This window comes from Salmo trutta, chromosome 14 (assembly GCF_901001165.1).
Source record: "Salmo trutta chromosome 14, fSalTru1.1, whole genome shotgun sequence".
Taxonomy (NCBI): domain Eukaryota; kingdom Metazoa; phylum Chordata; class Actinopteri; order Salmoniformes; family Salmonidae; genus Salmo; species Salmo trutta.
This window is the reverse complement of record NC_042970.1, coordinates 12,560,816-12,583,499: the sequence shown is the minus strand read 5'-3', so window position 1 is coordinate 12,583,499 and position 22,684 is coordinate 12,560,816. Positions and strand designations below refer to the sequence as shown.

Genomic DNA, 22,684 nt, shown 5'->3' with positions numbered 1-22,684 from the left:
ATTACATCTGTGTGTTTGTGAGAGTCTCAGCTTTTCATAGATTGTAGCACAAACCATTCGGTCTCTACAGACACTTTTGACAAAAGCCCCTTCGGGATCCACCCATGTCTCACAAACACATCTAGTTCAGCCGCCATTAATCACACAGACTAATGGTTGGTATCTATGGATGGAGAATAAATTGAATAATCTGTAAACACCCACAGTTTAAAAGGGTTTTGAAGCACTAAATAACACCAGTGTGATTGTGGGACTCAAGTAATAACCATGCCATTAATTCTCATTAAAGTAGATACTTCAGATTCCCACCAACACAGCCATTGGTATAGAGCCGTGGATAGAGTCAGGCAGAGCATTGTACTGTCTGGATCTTGTGATACACCAACCTGTGACATCATTCTTCTACATCCACAGTGTTTCATTGTCTAATGAACTGGGCAGTCTATTTAACTGGCAGGAAAATTAATGGCGGCGGACAGCGGTACTCTAATCCAATGGTAACTTTTAAGCTTTTCTCTGACCTTAACCTCACTAAAGATATACCTAACCTTAAGGTTAACTTAACTAAACCCAACCTTGCTGAAGTGTTGAAATATTGTTATATTGTATGAATGATCCGGTTATGTCATAAGGATGTATGCCTTTTGTACTCTGATACCCAATGGTCTTTATTTGCCATTGGATGATATTGTGTATCAGGGATTAATGTTTAGAATATTGTATCTTTACTGAAGGGATTTGCTTGAATAGAGCCCCTTAGCTTGCCTGAAAAGTATGGTTTATTACAGTCTCCATGAACACGGAAATGTTGCCTTTAAATATCAACAGCTCTATAACATGGATATTCCGCGGTCCGGACTGAATCTAGGCCATAGGCTACTGAAATGATCAGATGTTGTAACTGACATATTGTGTTTGTCACCAATGTTTAACCTTGACATTTTAGTCACTTCTGTGTATTTAGCCCTTGTGTGGTGTACATGTTTTGTTATTGCCCCAATGTTCTCGGGTCTAATGGACCCACAACATTATTGGGTATTTAAAACAATACAGCCATAAGAATTTACGTAAAAATACTTAATACTTAGATGTTGACTTATATCAATTGCAAGCAATATAGACAGCATACATGGTTAATATTTGGCCCAGCGTCGTCCGGGTTTGGCCGGGTAGGCCGTCATTGTAAATAAGAATTTGTTCTTAACTGACTTGCCTAGTTAAATAAAGGTTAAATATTTTTTTTTTATACATTTGCCATTTACCTCTGCTAGATCACATTCATCAATAAAAGCTCTTGGAAACAAAAATCTATTATAATCAAGACATGGGTGGAAGAAATCATGTTTATGTTGAACAAAAATAAGTGAAACAAGGTTTTCATCACTGTTGATGTTTATTGCTTTGAAGTGAACAAATTAGAAGGACAAATTTTACATACAGTATTTTATGGAAATTATAAATGAGCCCCATTGAACACAAATTAAGGCCGGTCTAGACACCACATGAGGGACAGCGTTTTACTGTGTGAGTGTTGCAAATTAATTTATTGCACTACAGGAGGGACTGAGCACGCATCCCTGGGGAGCTCCAGTGTTGAGGATCTGCATGGCAGATGTGTTGCTAGCTACCCTCACCACCTGGGGCGGCCCATTAGGAAGTCCAGTATCCATTTGCAGAGGGATGTGTTTAGTCCCAGGAACCTTAGCTTAGTGATGAGCTTAGAGGGTACTATGATGTTGAACGCTGAGCTGTAGTCAATGAATAGCATTCTCACGTAAGTGTTCCTTTTGTCCAGGTGGGAAAGGGCAGTGTGGAGTGCAATAGAGATTGCATCATCTGTGGATCTGTTTGGGCGGTATGCAAATTTGAGTGGGTCTAGGGTTTCTGGGATAATGGTGTTGATGTGAGCCATTACCAACCTTTCGAAGCACTCCATGGCTACAGACGTGAGTGCTATGGGTCTGTAGTCATTTAGGCAGGTTGCCTTTGTGTTCCTGGGCACAGGGACTATGGTGGTCTGCTTGAAACATGTTTTTATTATAGACTCAATCAGGGACATGTTGAAAATGTCAGTGAAGACACCTGCCAGTTGGTCAGCACATGCCCGGTGCACACGTCCTGGTAATCCGTCTGGCCCCGCAGCCTTGTGTATGTAGACCTGTTTAAAGGTCTTACTCACGTCGGCTACAGAGAGCGTGATCACACAGTCGCCTGGAACAGCTGATGCTCTCATCCAAGCCTCAGTGTTGCTTGCCTTGAAGTGAGCATAGAAGTAATTTAGCTCATCTGGTAGGCTCACGTCACTGGGCAACTCGCAGCTTTGCTTCCCCTTGTAGTCTGTAATAGTTTGCAAGCCTTGCCACATTAGACAAGCGTCGGAGCCGGTGTAGTATGATTCAATCTTAGCCCTGAATTGATGCTTTGCCTGTTTGATGGTTCGTCGCAGGGCATAGCAGGATATCTTGTAAGCTTCAGGGCTAGTGTCCCGCACCTTGAAAGTGGCAGCTCTACCCTTTAGCTCAGTGCGAATGTTGCCTGTAATCCAAGGCTTCTGGTTGGGGTATGTACGTACAGTCACTGTGGGGACGACGTCCTCGATGCACTTATTGATAAAGCCAGTGACTGATGTGGTGTACTCCTCAATGCCATCGGAAGAATCCTGGAACATGTTCCAGTCTGTGATAGCAAAACAGTCCTGTAGTTTAGTATCTGCTTCATCTGATCACTTTTTTATAGACCGAGTCTCTGGTGCTTCCTGCTTTAATTTTTGCTTGTAAGCAGGAATCAGGAGGATAGAGTTGTGGTCGGATTTACCAAATGGAGGGCAAGGGAGAGCTTTGTACCCGTCTCTGTTGGTGGAGTACAGGTGATCTAGAATTTTCTTCCCTCTCGTTGCACATTTAACATGTTGATGGAAATTTGGTAGAACTGATTTAAGTTTCCCTGCATTAAAGTCTCCGCCCACTAGGAGTGCCGTCTCTGGGTGAGTGGTTTCTTGTTTGCTTATTTCCTTATACAGCTGACGGAGTGCGGTCTTAGTGCCAGCATCTGTCTGTGGTGGTAAATAAACAGCCATGAAAAGTATAGCTGAAAACTCTCTAGACAAGTGATGTGGCCTGCAATTTATCACAATATACTCTACTTCAGGCGAGCAAAATCTAGAGACTTCCTTAGATTTCATGCACCAGCTGTTGTTTACAAATATGCACAGACTGCCCCCCCTCATCTTAGTGCTTTTCTATCTTGCCGGTGCAGCATGAATCCCGCTAGCTGAATATCCATGTCGTCATTCAGCCACGATTCCGTGAAACATAGGATATTACAGTTTTTGATGTCCCGTTGGTAGTATATTAGTGATCGTACCTCGTCTAGTTTATTGTCCAATGATTGCACGTTGGCGAGTAGTATTGATGGTAACGGCAGCTTTCCCACTCGCCTTTTCCGGGTCTTGACCAGGCATCCGGCTCTTTGTCCTCTGTACCTGCGTCGCTTCCTTTTGCAAATAACGTGAATGTCGGCCCTGCCGGGTGTTTGGAGAATTTCTTGTGCGTCTTGTTTGTTGAAGAAAAAGTCTTTGTCTAATCTGAGGTGAGTGATCACTGTCCTGATATCCAGAAACTCTTTTTTGCGGTAAGATACCGTGGCAGAAACATTATGTACAAAATAAGTTACAAATAACGCAAAAAAAACACATAATAGCACAATTGGTTGGGCGCCTGTAAAACTGCTGCCATTTCTTCCAGATGACAAACGCATTGTAGCTGTAGCCAGTCAGCAGCTTGTCTAAATTGTCCACTTCTCCTTTGTGGCATTGTAATCCATTAAAATTTCTGTATTTTGATGTTCCTGGCCACAGATTCTCCCATCCCTATGAAGCGTACTCATGAGTACAACATTTATGCCTTTCTTTGGCACGTAGGACACTAGGCACTTGTCAGCCGTGAACACAAACTTAGAGGAATTGATAGGCCTGTTCCATGTATTGATCCGCTGAGGTGGGAGCTCTGGATTGTTTTTTTGTACTGTTCCTACCATCGTCAGCTTCCTCTTGAGGAGCTCCTGTCCCAGCTTGTGTGAAGTAAAAAAGTTATTGCATGTGATGTTGTGGCCACGGAGTCCCTGTGTCACGTCCAGGATAACCAGCATTCCTTGGTTCTTCTCAGGGGCTCCTCCATCTGGCTTCCACGTATACACTTGCAAGTTCCACGCATGTGATGAAGCAGCATCACAGGCAGCCCAGATCTTGATTCCGTATTTAGACGGTATGTACTGCCTGAAAGGGCAGCGGCTCATTAAGGCATAAGCTTAAGGCAACAGTAACGTTAAGGCAACAGTAACGTTGTGCCCAGGGTTATAAACAGGGGAAGGCGGTCCAGCCGCTTGTCCCACACTGACCTGATTGCAGCTAGCTTGTCTCTCTGCGAGCTTGTCTCTCTTCATTGTATAATTTTTAATTTTGTAAACATTGAAAATGGATCCTACAGACCCAACCTCCACACTTGGGTTAAATTCAGATGAGAAATTGTATATGTAATGTTTTGCCAAAGATAATTGCTGTTATTCTGTTTGTATGATAATGGATAAAGAATAATTTCAAAACATTTGTTCTTGAGAACTCTTTATGCTTGTTAGCTTTTTGTGTTGTTAGCTTTTTGTGTTGTTTCCCCAAGTTCACAAATTCTAAGACGATACCAGTAAGTAGCCTTGCACGAGTCTTGGCTCATAGGAGCAGGAGCCTATTTCTATAGAGTGATACATCTTTACGTACAAATACACCCCCTGGACAGGATGCTAGTCTATCGCAGGGCTTTACCAGTCTTAACAGTGCCAATGTCAATACCGTGTGAATGCATGGTCTACTTTAAATAACGCTTCCCAAACTCTGTCCTCGGGACTGCAAAGGGTGCACATTTTGGTTTTTGCCCTAACACTACAAAGCTGATTTTAATGACCAAAGTTTGATGATTAGTAGAATCAGCTGTGTAGTGCTAGGGCAAAAACCAAAACGTGCAACCCTTGGGGTCCTGAGAACTGAGTTTGGGAAACCCTGATTAACACAACCATATCAACCAGAGGCAGCAGATCAGTAAATGTAGAGTGCCACTCTGGGGCTGCGTTTAGACAGGCGGCCCAATTGTTATATTTTTTGGTCTTTTGACCAATAACATCAAATATTTTTGCATGCAGCCTTTATCAGAGCTAATATGATTGATTAAAATACCAATTATAGTGAAAAAAATAATCTGAATTGGGCTGCCTGTCTAAACGTTTACATTCTTTTAAAGGCAATGTTTCACGGAGATCGTATTCACGGTAAATGCTGCAGAAACACAGACGACTCTTGATAGCCACTTGGTCATACAAGGACGGTTGAGCTACACCTGAATAACAGCAGGTGGTGCAGCAGCAGACACACCCTGTTCTCTGGTCTACGCCAATTACCTCACTTTGATTTGTTTTGCTTACCCTGCCTGTCTTGTCTCGTGGGGTGTCAGGTAGCCAAGTGGTTAGAGCATTGGGCCAGTAACCAAAAAGTTGCTAGATTGAATCCCCGAGCTGACAAGGTAAAATGTCATTCTGCCCCTGAACAAGGAAGTTAACCCACTGTTCCTAGGTCGTCATTGTAAACAAGATATTCTTCTTAACGGACTTGCATAGTTAAATAAAGGTTAAATAAAAAAATGTCGTGTCTGGGCATAGGGCGCAAACTGTTCTGTGGGCACAATACCAGTTTATGTCTTTCATCCAGTATTTACTGTACCTTACTGATTTATGGCTCTGGGATTAGGAAGTAACAACAAACTATGGTGTGTACAGATTTGTTGGCCCGTTTGAATATTGTAATGTTTTAATATACACCATATACAAAAGGGTTCCAAAAGGGTTCATCGGCAGTCCTCATAGGATAACCCTTTTTAGGTCCAGGTAGAACCGTTTTTGGTTGCAGGTAGAACTATTTTGTGTTCCGTGTAGAACCCTCTGTGAAAAGGGTCCTATAAGGAACTCGAAAGGGTTCTACCTAGTACCAAAAAGGTTCGTGAAAGGGCTCTCATATGGGGACAGCAGAAGAACACTTTTAGGTTCCAGGTAGCACCTTTTTTTCTAAGAGGGATGTATAGGGAATGGAGTTGGGTAATGTTTGACCTTTTAACTTGAGATATATTCTTTGCTTACAACTAATTTTAAAGATGACTACACCCACCAAAGAACACAATACCTACTCTGTCACATGGTACAGAACCACAGTGTGAAACAATCCCAGATCATTGACACTACTGAGACTTGGCACTTAGCCAGGTCGGCATATAAGTGGTTTTCAAGGAAGGTGTGGTTGTTTTTTTAATGACCATGGCATTAATCATCATTAACGTAGATACTTCAGGTTCTCACCAACACATCCATGGGTATAGGGCCATGGATACTGTATATCAGGAAAAGGCAGAGCATTGTACTGTCTGGATCTTGTGAAGCACCACCCTGTCACATCATTATTCTACCTCCACGGTGTTTCATTATCTAATTATGGAAGTGTATATTTAACTGGCAGAAAAGGAATGGTGTCAGAACCAATGCCAAACCAATGTTAAAGGCCCAGTGCAGTGAAAAACGTGACTTTCCTGTGTTTTTATATATATATTTACACAATATGAGGTAGGAATAATAGTGACATTTTGAAAAAGATGTAAGAGCTGACATTTCAGTGTAAGAGCTTTTTGAATAGAACGCCTGAGATTTCAGCCTGTATTGGTGGGATGGAGTTTTGGCCTTCCATGGTGACATCACCATGCAGTAAATTAGTTAATAGACCAATAAGAAAGATAGTTCCAAACCTCTCTGCCAATAACAGCTTTTCCTTCCCCACTCAGACCACTCCCATACAGTCTTAGCAAAATTAATTCCTGCTTGAGAAATGTCCCTTTACTAAGAAGCTATTTTTGTTGCTTTTTTACTATTTTAATTGAAAATATGTACACTGAGGTACTTAATTGTTACCCAGAAATAATTTGATATAGAGATAAGAACGGCTGAATTGGACCTGTAACTTGCATGCCTTTACCTAACCCTAACCCTTAACTTAACCCAACATTTTCCAAACTAGGGGTTTCGACCGCATTTGGGATCGCCTGATTTAAAAATGAGAGAAACTCTATCCATCTCGGTGACACTTCTTTTAAAGGGGCCCTTATTACAGTGTAATTACATGTGTAATTGCACTGTAACACGTATAGTAGTTAACTGTAACGGCTCATAGTTACAATGTACTAACAACATGTACCTGGTAGTAATTGCGGTCTGTAATTAGAGACGTGTAACAACAAATGCTTGTTACCATTCTTGTTACTAATGGTTTCCACTAAATTCAACTGTTTCGCTTCTTCTTAGCTGCATCTGATTCATTAACAACTGTGACAAAGGTTGGGATACCTTGTGGATGCGCTGGGTGTCTGAGAGATTATAACCTATGCTCAATAGGCTCTAATTACTTAACCATGAATGTGCACTGTTCAAAATATATCTCCAGTCAACATTGTTGCTAGCACTTGGCCCCAAAATAAAGCATACCATCTGGGTTAACTTGGTTGAGTTAACGCTAACAAATTTAATACGAGTGTTATCCCAGATGAGGAATAAAACATTATTTAAAATCAAATCAAATGTATTTATTGAGCCCTTCTTACATCAGCTGATATCTCAAAGTGCTGTACAGAAACCCAGCCTAAAACCCCAAACAGCAAGCAATGCAGATGTAGAAGCACTGTGGCTAGGAAAAACTCCACAGAAAGGCCAGAACCTACGACGAAACCTAGAGAGGAACCAGGCTATGAGGGGTGGCCAGTCCTCTTCTGGCTGTGCCGGGTGGAGATTATAACAGAACATGGCCAAGATGTTCAAATGATCATAGATGACCAGCAGGGTCAAATAATATTTCAAAGCATATGTAATGTTTGCCTAAGTACAATATAATTACTAGTTGTTACACATGATTTACCTAGCTAAAATGAATTGTATCTTGAGGAGTACTTACTTGTAATGAATGTGTACTTATACAGTACATTACCCATCCTGACAAGCTGGCCCTCAATTTACCCCCCCAAAACAAAATAATTGTTAAATCATTTAACCGTGTATTTGACAATTAAATTCAATTAAATATTTTTTGACAAATTAATAAACAGTTATGGTTAAAATTGTGAGATAGGCATTTGTCTTTACCAAATTGTAAGCTTGGTTGAATAATAGTTTATAAATGCACTTAAAATGGTCTTAAAACAAACTTATCATTGTACTGTTGAAGAACATTCTCACTTTTGGATGTGATGCATTGGTGCAATTATTTATTTATCCCAGGAACTAAGGCATGTCAAAGGATTAAGTCAATGGCTGTTTTTCAAAATGCATACGTACTACCGTGCTCTGAGCATGCAAACTGGAGTACGTGAGGGTTGGAGTGTATGTCCAAATCAAAGTATGCGAAACGGGGCACGGAGGGCACTTCTCGTAATGCATACTCTGTTTGTATGTATTCTGAAGCATGCATCGCTGCAAGCTTTAATGGAAAGTATGGAATGAAATATGAAGCAACCACGCAAAAATGATGCTAATTTTCATGAAAACAATGGTGGAAGTGTGAGAAAATACACTCGGACTTCGGAATGAAATGTTGACTATTCACATTTTATACAGTATGTTGCCTGACTAAAATATGTTGTTATCTTGCTATGTTAGTAAATACATGCTTTGTTAATTTTGGCATGGTTACCTGCCTTCTGTACTGTGCGTAGATTGCAAGCCCATAGTATGTCAATAGAGCTAACTGGCTAGCTCCTACTGTTAGTTAGCCATATAGCCACAAAGAATTGTTAGCTAGCTACCCAAGAATAATTGACATCTACCTTGGATAACATTGGTTTTAGGTCATTTTTGCCTCTTATACTATCTGGTTAGCTACGTTATTGCTATTCACATATAGCTAGCTGATAGTTCTGAAGTAAAATGATTACTTCGTGTATATCTTGTTTCGTCTCTATTGCCATTGTCCTGGCTAGAAGAAGGAAGGTTAAGTGAATGGGTAAATCCATAGTAAGTCAATAGGGCTAACTGGCTAGCTAGCTAGCCACAAAGATTTGTTACGTTACAAAAAGTCCTCATCGATCTACACACAATACCCCATAATAAACAAGGCAAAAACAGGTTTTTATAAATCTTTGCAAATGTATTACAATTTTTTACTGAAATATCACATTTACATAAGTATTCAGACCGTTTACTCAGTACTTTGTTGAAGCACCTTTGGCAGTGATAACAGCCTTGAGTCTTTTTGGGTATGACACTACATGCTTGGCACACCTGTATTTGTGGAGTTTCTCCCATTCTTCTGTGCAGATCATCTCAAGCTCTGTCAGGTTGGATGGGGAGCATCACTGCATAGCCATTTTCAGGTCTCTCTAGAGTTATTAGATCGGTTCAAGTCCGGGCTCTTGGCTGGGCCACTCAAGGACATTCAAAGACATGTTCCGAAGCCACTCCGGCGTTGTCTTGGCTGTGTGCTTAGAGTCGTTGTCCTGTTGGAAGGTGAACCTTCGCTCCAGTCGGAGGTCCTGAGCGCTCTGGAGCAGGTTTTCATCAAGGGTCTATCTGTACTTTTCTCAGTTGATTTTACCCTCGATCCCAACTTGTCTCCCAGTCCCTGCCTCTGAAAAATATCCCTACAGCATGATGCTGCCACCATGCTTCATCGTAGGGATGATAGGTTTCCTCCAAACGTGATGCTTGGCATTCAGGCCAAAGAGTTCAATCTTGGTTTCATCAGACCAGAGAATCTTATTTCTCATGGTCTGAGAGTCCTTTAGGTGCCTTTTGACAAACTCCAAGCGGGCTGTCATGTGCCTTTTACTGAGGAGCGGCTTCGAACTAGCCACTATACCACAAAGGCCTGATTGATGGAGTGCTGCAGAGATGGTTGTCCTTCTGGAAGGAACTCTGGAGCTCTGGAACTCTGAAGCTCTGTCAGAGTGATCATCGGGTTCTTGGTTACCTCCATGACCAAGGCCCTTCTTCCCCGATTGCTCAGATTGCTGGTTCCAAACTTCTTCAATTTAAGAATGATTGGGGCCACTGTGTTATTGGCGACCTTCAATGCTGCAGAATGTTTTGGTACCTTGGCTTGGTCTTTGCTCTGAGATGCACTGTCAACTATAGGACCTTATATAGACGGGTGTGTGCCTTTCCTAATCACGTCCAATCAATTGAATTCACCACAGGTGGACTCCAATGAATTTGTAGAAACGTCTCAAGGATGATCAATGGAAACAAGATGTACCTGAGCTCAATTCCAAGTCTCATAGCAAAGGGTCTGAAAACTTATGTAAATAGGGTATTTTTGTTTTTTAAAAACCTGTCTTCGCTTTGTCATTATTGGGTATTGTGTGTTTATTTATTTAATCCATTTTAGAATAAGGCTGTAATGTAACAAAATGTGGAAAAAGGGAAGGGGTCAGAATACTTTCCCAATGCACTGTATATATATATATATATATATATATATATATATATATATATATATATATATATATATATATATATATATATATATATATGAGAATGCATTAGGCTGTTTGAGAAGGTTTGAATCCTAAGCAACCTGCATACACATTGTTTGAAGTACAATAGACCAACATACATAGGTACTGTGGTAGATCAAATCTGTGGGCTGGAAAACCTTGGTAGGGCATGAGTGTAGTAGGCATTGTGGTCTTCATGTGAATTTCCTTTATTGTTCAGCTACAGACCAATGCTTACTTCTCACTTAAAACTTTTTTTTGTATTGTGAGGTAAATGGTTTTTATTTGGCATTGTGTGATATGTGTATCAGGGCTGCATGTTTATAATGTTGAGGTCACGTTTTCTTTACTGAAAGGATCAAGGATTTAAAAGTTGTAAGGGTGGTCATAACAATGTTTAGCATTTTGTTTCCTCCATTGCAACACCCTCTAACTTTCTTAGTCATTTATGCTGTTGCTCATCACACATTTTTTAGTTTATTATGATCCATTTCCCCCTGACATAACAATCCCCATAAGTTACTAACAAATATTATTTTATAAAATAAAATAAAAATGTCACAAAAGTCTTCCTTGTCTGTAGAGTACCAGGATGTCCATCGGGCAAGACTCTAATTTTCCCCATTCTGATCTGCAACACTATTTCCTCATACTCTGTTTGCTCCTGCTCTACTTGGTACTGAGAAGATAGACAATGTTAGCACTGTTATGTCAACCAGGCCACCAGCCAACAAGACAAGTATATCTCCAAGTTAATCCATACTGAACCCACGTTGAAATGTGCGTATACACCCTGGCCCATCTACTCTTGCTAACCCCAATTCTGACTTGTGCTCTGATATCTGCTTCACTGATTTCTGCTCTCGTAAAAGCCTAGGTTTTCTGCACATTAACACTAGAAGCTTATTACATAAAATGGATCAATTGAAAGTGTGGGTTCACAGCTCCAATCTAGATGTGTTGGTCATTACTGAGACGTGGTTAAGGTAGAGTGTTTTGAATATTGATGTTAACCATTTTGGTTATAACCTTTTTCGGCAAGACAGATCTTCCGAATGTGGGGGGAGTGGGAAACTTTACCAAGGATCACCTTCAGTGCTCGGTTGTCTACACCAAGTCTGTCCCCAAACAATTTGATTCGCTAGTTTTAAGTATTCAACTTTCAAATAGCTCTTTGTTGACTTTTGCTGGGTGCTATCGTCGTCCATCAGCACCAGCCTGAACCCTACCTGTCCTAAGCTCTCTCCTGGCCCCTTACACTAAGTCTGAATTTGTCCTGCTAGGTGACCTAAACTGGGACATGCTTAAACCACCTAATCAAGTCCTAAAGCAATGGGACTCCCTAAATCTTTCTCAGATTATTACCAATCCCACACGGTATGACTCCAAACACCCAGAAAGGTTACTCTTCTTGATGTTATCCTCACAAATAATCCCCATAGGGAACACTGTTTTACAGCCTGTGTTCATAATGGCTGCTTAGTGAAACGACCTGTCCTGACTTTTACTGACAGTTCTGGCTGCTTTGCATGATATATTGCTGTCTACCTTCTTGCCCTTTGTGCTATTGTCTGTGCTCAATAATGTTTGTACCATGTTTTGTGCTTCTACCATGTTGTGTTGCTACCATGTTGTTGTCATGTTGTGTTGCTACCATGCTGTGTTGTCATGTGTTGCTGCCTTGTTATGTTGTTGTCTTAGGTCTCTCTTTATGTAGTGTTGTGTTGTCTCTCTTGTTGTGATGTGTGTTTTGTCCTATATTTATATTTTATTTTTAATCCCAGCCCCCGTCTCTGAAGGAGGCCTTTTGCCTTTTGGAAGGCTGTCATTGTAAATAAGAATGTGCTCTTAACTGACTTGCCTAGTAAATAAAGGTTAAATCATTTTTTTTATCACACTAGAGAGGTTAGCACCGCAAGGTATGAGTGGTAAACACAATAGGTAAACCCAATGCAATAGTAATAGGTAAACCCAATAGGTAATCAAAAAATTCAGAAAGCAAAAAAATCTTACCACCAGAAATGTTTGGCTTTGTTGTGATGTAACAATTTGTGTGGCATTCTCCGATTTATACTGTATACACATGAGCATTTACTGTATCCAGTGTATCCAATGCCAGGGTTGTGTGTTCAATTCCCATGGGGGACCAGTAAGGAGAAAAAATTTATGAAATGTATGCATTCACTACTGTAAGTTGCTCTGGATAAGAGTGTCTGCTAAATGACGTAAATGTAAAAAATTTCTCTAGTGACGCCTCTGGCACTGAGATGCAGTGCTTTAGACCGCTGCACCACTCAGGAGCCCATAAAAATAAATTGAAGAACTAGTGTAATTCTCAATGGATGTAAAAACAGACTTTGCTTGCTTGCTGTTTGAGGTGAAGAAAACATTACTTAGAGAAGCTCCACAGGTCATTAGTGGTGGTGCATTAAGCCAATCAGAAATACTATCAAATCCCAAAATGGGCACATTTATATGCCTACTTTTGCACGTAGAACACGTAGCCAAAAGGCCTAGTTCTATGTGTGCACATCCTTAGTCAATATTGACAATAGCCCTCGACACAAAAGACAATGACTAAAGTGACAAAACTCGTAAATGAAATGAAATTAACCAAAACTTGTTTCTCACAAGTGTAGCATAGGTTGTGCACTCTGCAAAGAATGTGTCCATTCTGACAATGATAATGGGAAGACTGGAATAATAATGAATGTATTAACCACAAATTACCATTACCAAAGTAACAAACATTGTAGATTAGAAATTATAGGAATTAACGGTAAATGTCCTAATTTTGATATATGTCATGGGGAATTGATATACACTAACAATCAAATGAAAAACAATTCACACAATGAAGTTATGAAACAATGCATGTCCATAAATTGGCTGGAGAGAGCGCATTCTTGAGAGAGAAGTGCATTGTGCATCTGAGCGCATGGTGAATCCGACGTCTGCATTGGCCATGCAACATTTATGGTGACGGCCTCAGCAGAAGTCAGGGCATTCATACTTCTTGCGCTTTGTGGAGCAGTGCAGAGCTGTTGTCAAGGAAGTGAGTTTGTGTTTTGTACAGGATGTACCGCCCCCATCTACCGTCAACTAATCATGTCAATGAGGAGCATTGTTACAAATTTGGGATGATCATGGCGATGTGGTACGGAGCTCGAAATATGTCCTCTGCTTGCCTTTGGAGGCTCCGCAATTGCGTCACACCCTCCATATGGAGCCTCCGACCACATTTTTAGGCCTCCGCAATGGATTGGTACACTGAGATGGGCTCAAATGTATACTGCTCAAAAAAATAAAGGGAACACTTCAACAACACATCCTAGATCTGAATGAAAGAAATAATCTTATTAAATACTTTTTTCTTTACATAGTTGAATGTGCTGACAACAAAATCACACAAAAACAATCAATGGAAATCCAATTTATCAACCCATGGAGGTCTGGATTTGGAGTCACACTAAAAATTAAAGTGGAAAACCACACTACAGGCTGATCCAACTTTGATTTAATGTCCTTAAAACAAGTCAAAATGAGGCTCAGTAGTGTGTGTGGCCTCCAAGTGCCTGTATGACCTCCCTACAACGCCTGGGCATGCTCCTGATGAGTTGGCGGATGGTCTCCTGAGGGATCTCCTCCCAGACCTGGACTAAAGCATCTGCCAACTCCTGGAAAGTCTGTGGTGCAACGTGGCGTTGGTGGATGGAGCGAGACATGATGTCCCAGATGTGCTCAATTGGATTCAGGTCTGGGGAACGGGCGGGCCAGTCCATAGCATCAATGCCTTCCTCTTGCAGGAACTGCTGACACTCCAGCCACATGAGGTCTAGCATTGTCTTGCATTAGGAGGAACCCAGGGCCAACCGCACCAGCATATGGTCTCACAAAGGGTCTGAGGATCTCATCTCAGTACCTAATGGCAGTCAGGCTACCTCTGGCGGGCACATGGAGGGCTGTGCGGCCCCCCAAAGAAATGCCACCCCACACCATGACTGACCCACCGCCAAACCGGTCATGCTGGAGGATGTTGCAGGCAGCAGAACGCTCTCCACGGCGTCTCCAGACCCTGTCACGTCTGTCACATGTGTTCAGTGTGAACCTGCTTTCATCTGTGAAGACCACAGGGAGCCAGTGGCGAATTTGCCAATCTTGGTGTTCTCTGGCAAATGCCAAATGTCCTGCACGGTGTTGGGCTGTAAGCACAACCCCCACCTGTGGACGTCGGGCCCTCATACCACCCTCATGTAGTCTGTTTCTGACCGCTTGAACAGACACATGCACATTTGTGGCCTGCTGGAGGTCATTTTGCAGGGAACTGGCAGTGCTCCTCCTGCTCCTCCTTGCACAAAGGCGGAGGTAGCGGTCCTGCTGCTGGGTTGTTGCCCTCCTATGGCCTCCTCCACGTCTCCTGATGTACTGGCCTGTCTCCTGGTAGCGCCTCCATGCTCTGGACACTATGCTGACAGACACAGCAAACCTTCTTGCCACAGCTCGCATTGATGTGCCATCCTGGATGAGCTGCACTACCTGAGCCACTTGCACAACAGCATGTGAAATGTATTGTCAATCAGTGTTGCTTCCTAAGTGGACAGTTTGATTTCACAGAAGTGTGATTGACTTGGAGTTACATTGTGTTGTTTAAGTGTTCCCTTTATTTTTTTGAGCAGTGTATATATATACAGTTGAAGTCGGAAGTTTACATACACCTTAGCCAAATACATTTAAACTCAGCTTTTCACAATTCCTGACATTTAATCCAAGTAACAATTCCCTGTTTTAGGTCAGTTAGGATCACCACTTTATTTTAAGAATGTGAAATGTCAGAATGATAGCATAGAGAATGATTTATTTCAGCTTTTATTTCTTTCATCACATTCCCAGTGAGTCAGAAGTTTACATACACTCAATTAGTATTTGGTTGCATTGTCTTTAAATTGTTTAACTTGGGCCAAACGTTTTGGGTAGCCTTCCACAAGCTTCCCACAATAAGTTGGGTGAATTTTGGCCCATTCCTCCTGACAGAGCTGGTGTAACTGAATCAGGTTTGTAGGCCTCCTTGCTCGCACACAATTTTTTTCAGTTCTGCTCACAAACGTTCTGTAGGATTGAAGTCAGGGCTTTGTGATGACCACTCCAATACCTTGACTTTGATGTCCTTAAGCCATTTTGCCACAACTTTGGAAGTATGCTTGGGGTCATTGTCCATTTGGACGACCCATTTGCGACCAAGCTTTAACTTCCTGACTGATGTCTTGAGATGTTGCTTCAATATATCCACATCATTTTCCTGCCTCATGATGCCATCTATTTTGTGAAGTGCACCAGTCCCTGCTGCAGCAAAGCACCCTCACAACATGATGCTGCCTCCACCGTGCTTCACGGTTGGTATGGTGTTCTTCGGCTTGCAAGCTTCCCCCTTTTCCCTCCAAACCTGACAATGGTCATTTTGGCCAAACAGTTCTATTTTTGTTTCAACAGACCAGAGGACATTTCTCCAAAAAGTACAATCTTTGTACCCATGTGCAGTTGCAAACCGTAGTCCGGCTTTTTTTAATGGCGGTTTTGGAGTAGTGGCTTCTTCCTTGCTGAGAGGCCTTTCAAGTTATGTCGATATCGGACTCGTTTTACTGTGGATATAGATACTTTTGTACCTGTTTCCTCCAGCATCTTCACAAGGTCCTTTGCTGTTGTTCTGGGATTGATTTGCACTTTTCACGCCAAAGTACGTTCATCTCTAGGAGACAGAACGTATCTCCTTCCTGAGGGATATGACGGCTGAGGGGTCCCATGGTGTTAATACTTGCATACTATTGTTTGTACAGATGGACGTGGTACCTTCAGGCATTTGGAAATTGCTCCCAACGATGAACCAGCCTTGTGGAGGTCTACAATTTGTTTTTTGAAGCAAGGAGGCACTGAGTTTGAAGGTTGGCCTTGAAATACATCCACAGGTACACCTCCAATAGACTCAAATGATGTCAATTAGCCAATAAGAAACTTCTAAAGCCATGACATCATTTTCTGGAATTTTCCAAGCTGTTTAAAGGCACAGTCAACTTAGTGTATGTAAACTTCTGACCCACTGGAATTGTGATACAGTGAATTATTAGTGAAATAATCTGTCTAAACAATTGTTGTAAAAATGAGTTGTGTCATGCACAAAGTAGACGTCCTAACAGGACAGTATTGTTTAGTCCGTGTCCTGGAGACCCACGGCTGTGTCCTCACCTCCTGCTTGGCCTTGTCCTCTGAGTAGGTAGAGTGTTGGATGAATGAGGCGCCACAGTGCTGGTAGTTCACATCTCCACTGGACAGGTACTGCACCGCCTCCGCCATGGTAATATCAGCAAGCTGGCCATCATCATTCATCCTGTTGGGAAACCCCATATAGGTACACTACATGACCAAAAGTATGTGGACAGCTGTTTGTCGAACATCTCATTCTAAAATCATGGGCATTAATATGAAGTTGGTTCCCCCTTGCTGCTATAACAGCCTCCACTCTTCTGGGAAGGCTTTCCACTAGATGTTAGAACATTGCTGCGGGGACTTGCTTGCATTCCAACAGACGAATGTGGGTTTAGCGGATGCTATTAGAACGCTTCTTGCATTAGTGAGGATTGGGCACTGATGTTGGGCAATTAGGCCTGGCTCGCAGTCAGCCTTCTAATTCAACCCAAAGGTGTTAGATGGGATTTAGGTCAGGGCTCTGTGCAGGCCAGTCAAGTTCTTCCACACCGATCTTGACAAACCATTTCTGTATGGCCCTCGCTTTGTGCACTGAGGCATTGTCATGCTGAAACAGGAACGGGCTTTCCCCAAACAGTTGCCACAAAGTTGGAAGTACAGACTCGTCTATAATGTCAATGTAATGTATGCTGTAGCGTTAAGATTTCCCTTCACTGGAACTAATGGACCTTTCCCAAAGAATGAAAAACAGCCCCAGACCATTTTTCCTCCTCCAGCAAACTTTACAGTTGGCACTATGCATTGGAGCAGGTAGCGTTCTCCTGCCATTCGCCAAACCCAGATTTTTCCGTCGGACTGCCAGATGGTGAAGCGGGATTCTTCACTCTAGAGAACGTGCTTCCACTGCTTCAGAGTCTATTGGCGGCGAGCTTTACAGCCCTCCAGTCGATGCTGGTGATCTTAGGCTTATGTGTGGCTTCACGACAATGGAAACCGATTTCATGAAGCTCCCGACAAACAGTTATTGTGCTGATGTTGCTTCCGGAAGCAGTTTGGAACTCTGTAGTGAGTTTTGCAACCAAGGGAGTTTTACACGCTTCAGCACTCGGCGATCCTCTTCTGTGAACTTGTGTCGTCTACCATTTCACGGCTGAGCAGTTGTTGCTCCTAGATGTTTCCAATTTCACAATAACAATTCTACACATTTGCCATTACTTATGCCATGTTCATGATAGCTGTGTGAGAGTGACTAACAAAATCAATGGGGGGCCCCGTGGAGGTCACGCCCCAGAGCACATGCCCTGCGCGCCCGGTCAGTGATTTGGTGATGATTAGCCCCCTAGCGGCATGTGTAGCATGGTGCAGATCATGCCCTCTACCCTATCAGTGGGTGTTTGAATGTGATGACCTGCTGAGAGAAGCTAGTGAACGCTGTAGAGAGAAGCTAGTGAAGGCTGCAGAGAGAAGCTAGTGAAGGCTGCAGAGAGAAGCTAGTGAAGGCTGCAGAGAGAAGCTAGTGAAGGCTGCAGAGAGAAGCTAGTGAAGGCTGTAGAGAGAAGGTAGTGAAGGCTGTAGAGAGAAGGTAGTGAAGGCTGTAGAGAGAAGGTAGTGAACGCTGTAGAGAGAAGCTAGTGAAGGCTGTAGAGAGAAGGTAGTGAAGGCTGCAGAGAGAAGCTAGTGAAGGCTGTAGAGAGAAGGTAGTGAACGCTGTAGAGAGAAGCTAGTGAAGGCTGTAGAGAGAAGGTAGTGAACGCTGTAGAGAGAAGCTAGTGAAGGCTGTAGAGAGAAGGTAGTGAAGGCTGCAGAGAGAAGCTAGTGAAGGCTGTAGAGAGAAGCTAGTGAAACCTGCAGAGATAAGCTAGTGAAGGCTGCAGAGAGAAGCTAGTGAAGGCTGTTGAAAGAAATGTGCCATGGGACAGGGATTAGGCAAATTCCTAGTGTTTGACTCTGCCTGTGAGAATAACTATGTAGTTATTTTATGTAGCTAATCCGGTGAGTGATCCTGTTGCTAAATGCTGACTACCAGCCAGCCCATTATGCCACATGTAATATGCTACAATGTGGGATTTCAGCATTCAGTTTGCCTCCCCCGGTTCACCTCCCCAGATATTTGCTACACACTGATATTTTAGGCAATATTGATAGTATTAATGTGGTTTACACCCATATTGAAGTGAGACTGAGTCAGGGAATGTTTGTGCAGTTCTGAAACCTGTGAGAAATAATTTGATGTATAACACCGTTCATTTACGATTCCAACAGTGTATGGCCCACAGACTTATAATAACTGTTTCATGTCGTTCTTAGTACATACACTACTGACATGCTCAGGCTAGTCAATATCCAGGTTAGAGCCTGGGAGCTAAACCGTCATATAAGAGCTAAAGATAGAATGTATTAGATACACTACATGAGGTATCTGACGGTAGGGCTGACATGCTTACAATACCAGTGTTGGGTCTTCTGTATTTTATTGTAAGGTGTATTACTAGTGGTGACCTCACAGGCAGATTTGAGGCCTTTCAGCTGTTGCGGTTCCATTGTACCCACTGTGTGTGTGTGTTTCTGTGTGTGCATTCACTGGTGTGAGTGTTGTGTGCATGTTGGGGTGCATGCATTTGTTGTTTTAGTTGTTCAGCTATAGGTTGGTCTCTTCTGATACAATTTTCTTTAACCCCAGGCCTTGGTTGTCTGGATTGTGGTGGGCCGGTTGTGCCACAGCGCCAGCCCCACTCAGCCCCTCTCAGGGTCACCCTGCAGCTTTCAGCAGATTCATTTCAAACAACTGGGAATGGGCAGAGAGTGGAGAGGATGGAAAGACAAGAGGGGGCAGAAACTTGATGAGGCTCAAGGTGAGCTTTTACATTGGAACTGTTGCCAGAGAATTGAATGTTAATTTCTCTACCTTAAGCCATCTCCAATGTCGTTTTAGAGGATATAGAAGTACGTCCAACTGACCTCACAACAACAGACCACATGTAACCACTCCAGCCCAGGACCGCCACATCCGGCTTTTTCACCTGCGGGATCAACTGAGACCAGCCACCCGGACAGCTGAGGAGACTGAGAAGTATTTCTGTCTGTAATAAACACATTATGTGGGGAAAATCTCATTTTGATTGTCTGGGCCTGCTCCCTAGTGGGTGGCCCTGTCTCCCAAGTGGGTGGGCCTATCCCCACCCATGGCAGCACACGCCCAGTCATGTGAAATCCAAAGATTATGGCCTGATTCAATTATTTATATTGATTGATTTCCTTATATGAACTGTAACTCAGTAAAATTGTTGAAATTGTTGCATGTTGCGTTTATATTTTTGTTCAGTATAGGTCATAGAGTATCTTTGTTCTTAGAGGTCCCTCTTTCAAAGTCACTGAGATCTAGCCATGGTAGCCAAAATAATGTTCTGTGGTATCCTTGGGATGTCCTTACACCATTGAAGTTGAAATTAAAAACGATTAAGGTTAGGGTTAGGTAAGGGTTAAGGTTATGGTAAGGATTTTGGGTAGGGATGTCCCAAGAATCTCAGATAGCACTAACCCCAAAATAATGGGCCACTGGGCATTTATATAAATGACCCTAAGAATGATCTGATGTTAATTGCTTAGTGAACCACACCTGTGTGGAAGCACCTGCTTTCAATATGCTTTATATATCTAATTTAATCAAGTGTTTCCTTTATTTTGGGAGTTACCTTAAATCTAGGTTATGTCTTTGTACTCACACTTTCTGATGATCACTGACTCGATTCCTCAGCACAGTGATTATATAATGAGTTTTGACTGTGAATACATACATCTATCATATTTATAACATACAGTGCATTTGGAAAGTATTCAGACCCCTTGACTTTTTCCACAATTGTTACGTAACAGCCTTATTCTAAATTAGATTAAATAAATACAAATCCTCATCAATCTACACCCAAAACCCCATAATGACAAATCAAAAACAGGTTTCTAGACATTTTTGCAAATGTATTAAAACTATAAAATGCAAATACTTTATTTTCATAAGTTTTCAATCCTTTTGCTATGAGACTCAAAATTGAGCTCAGGTGCATCCTGTTTCCATTGATCATCCTTGAGATGTTTCTACAACTTGACTGGAGTCCACCTGTGGTAAATTAAATTGATTGGACATGATTTGGAAAGGCACACACCTGTCTATATAAGGTCCCATGGTTGACAGTCCATGTCAGATCAAAAACCAAGCCATGATGTCAAGGGAGTGTCTGTAGAGCTCTGAGACAGGATTGTGTCGAGGCACAGATCTGGGGGAAGGGTACCAAAACATTTGTGCAGCATTGACAGTCCCCAAGAACACAGTGGCCTCCATCAGTTTGACTCTTGCTAGAGCTGGCCGCACGGCCAAACTGAGCAATCAGGGGAGACGGGCCTTGGTCAGGGAGGTGACCAAGAACGCAATGGTTACTCTGACAGAGCTCAGGAGTTCCCCTGTGGAGATGGGAGAACCTTCCAGAGGGACAACCATCTCTGCAGCACTCCATCAATCAGGCCTTTATGGTACGACGGCCAGACGGAAGCCACTCCTAAGTAAAAGGCACATGACAGCCCACTTGGAGTTTGCCAAAAGGAACCTAAATACTCTCAGACCATGAGAAACAAGATTCTCTGGTCTGATGAAACCAAGATTGAACTCTTTAGTCTGAATGCCAAACGTCACGTCTGGAGGAAATCTGGCACCCTCCCTACGGTGAAGCATGGTGGTGGCAGCATCATGCTGTGGGTATTTTTTTTCAGTGGCAGGGACTGGGACTAGTCAGGATCGAGGAAAAGATTAACGAAGCAAAGTATAGAGAGATCCTTGATGAAAACCTGCTCTAGAGCACTCAGGACCTCACACATTCCAACAAGACAACAACCCTAAGCACATAGTCAAGACAACGCAGGAGTGGCTGGGACAAGTCTCTGAATGTGCTTGAGTGGCCCAGCCAGAGCCTGGACTTGAACCCGATCGAACATCTCTGGAGAGACCTGAAAATAGCTGTGCATTAACACTCCCCATCCAACCTGAGAGCTTGAGAGGATCTGCACAGAAGAATGGGAGAAACTCCCCAAATACAGGTGTGCCATGCTTGTAGCGTCATACCCAAGAAGACTCAAAGTTGTAATCGCTGCCAAAAGGTGCTTCAACAAAGTACTGAGGAAAGGGTCTGAATACTTATGTGAATGTGATATTTCTTTTTTTATACATTTGCAAAAACTTCTGAAAAGCTGTTTTTGCTTTGTCATGTGCTGTGTTTAGATAGATAGATAGATTTTAGAATAGGGATGTAACAGAATGTGGAAAAAGCAAGGAGTCTGAGTACTTTCCGAACGCACTGCATGTCTTTGTATTTCTCTTGGATCACAGCCAACAGACTTTTCTTTGTCTCCCTGTCAAGTCCATTCAAGTGAGATATACAGTAGTTCCAGTAATGAAGAGGGTGTGGTTTTGTGGTAATGTATATGCGTGTTAATTTTATGAGAAAGCAGTACATACATCTATGTACTCATGTCATTTTATAGTACATGTGTAAGCAATGCTGTTGTAAAAAAAAAGACCTAGATCCCCACTTTCTCTTTCATGTGAATCGTATAAACATACTGTTTACTTAGTTTGACACTATGGCCTAAAGTCTAGAAAGAAAAGTAAGTGTCAACCTTACATCATATTTCTGCTGTGAGTGTTGGTACTGCAGATCACTTTTCTCTGCCTCAAGTTGATATATCCACTTCCACAGTTCAGTAGCCTTCTCTCTGAGGGAGAGAGTGGAAATCATAGAACAAAGGGGAAATTAGGAACACCCTATAATTCTGCTCAGTGGTTAACTGAACATCTGTGGCATAATAATAATAATAATAATAATTTGGTGGGAGGCTTACATTTGTCCTATTTCACACATATACAAGTGTGTATAATT

The 22,684-nt window shown here is 42.3% G+C and overlaps 1 long non-coding RNA gene across 1 annotated transcript; it reads left to right on the top strand.

The window, feature by feature from the left end:
- The first annotated feature begins 119 nt into the window (after positions 1-119).
- Positions 120-20,058, top strand: LOC115207410 (uncharacterized). Its single transcript, XR_003881007.1, has 3 exons — positions 120-497; positions 19,441-19,612; positions 19,693-20,058. It is a non-coding gene; the product is annotated as an uncharacterized LOC115207410 (long non-coding RNA).
- Positions 20,059-22,684: the final 2,626 nt, after the last annotated feature.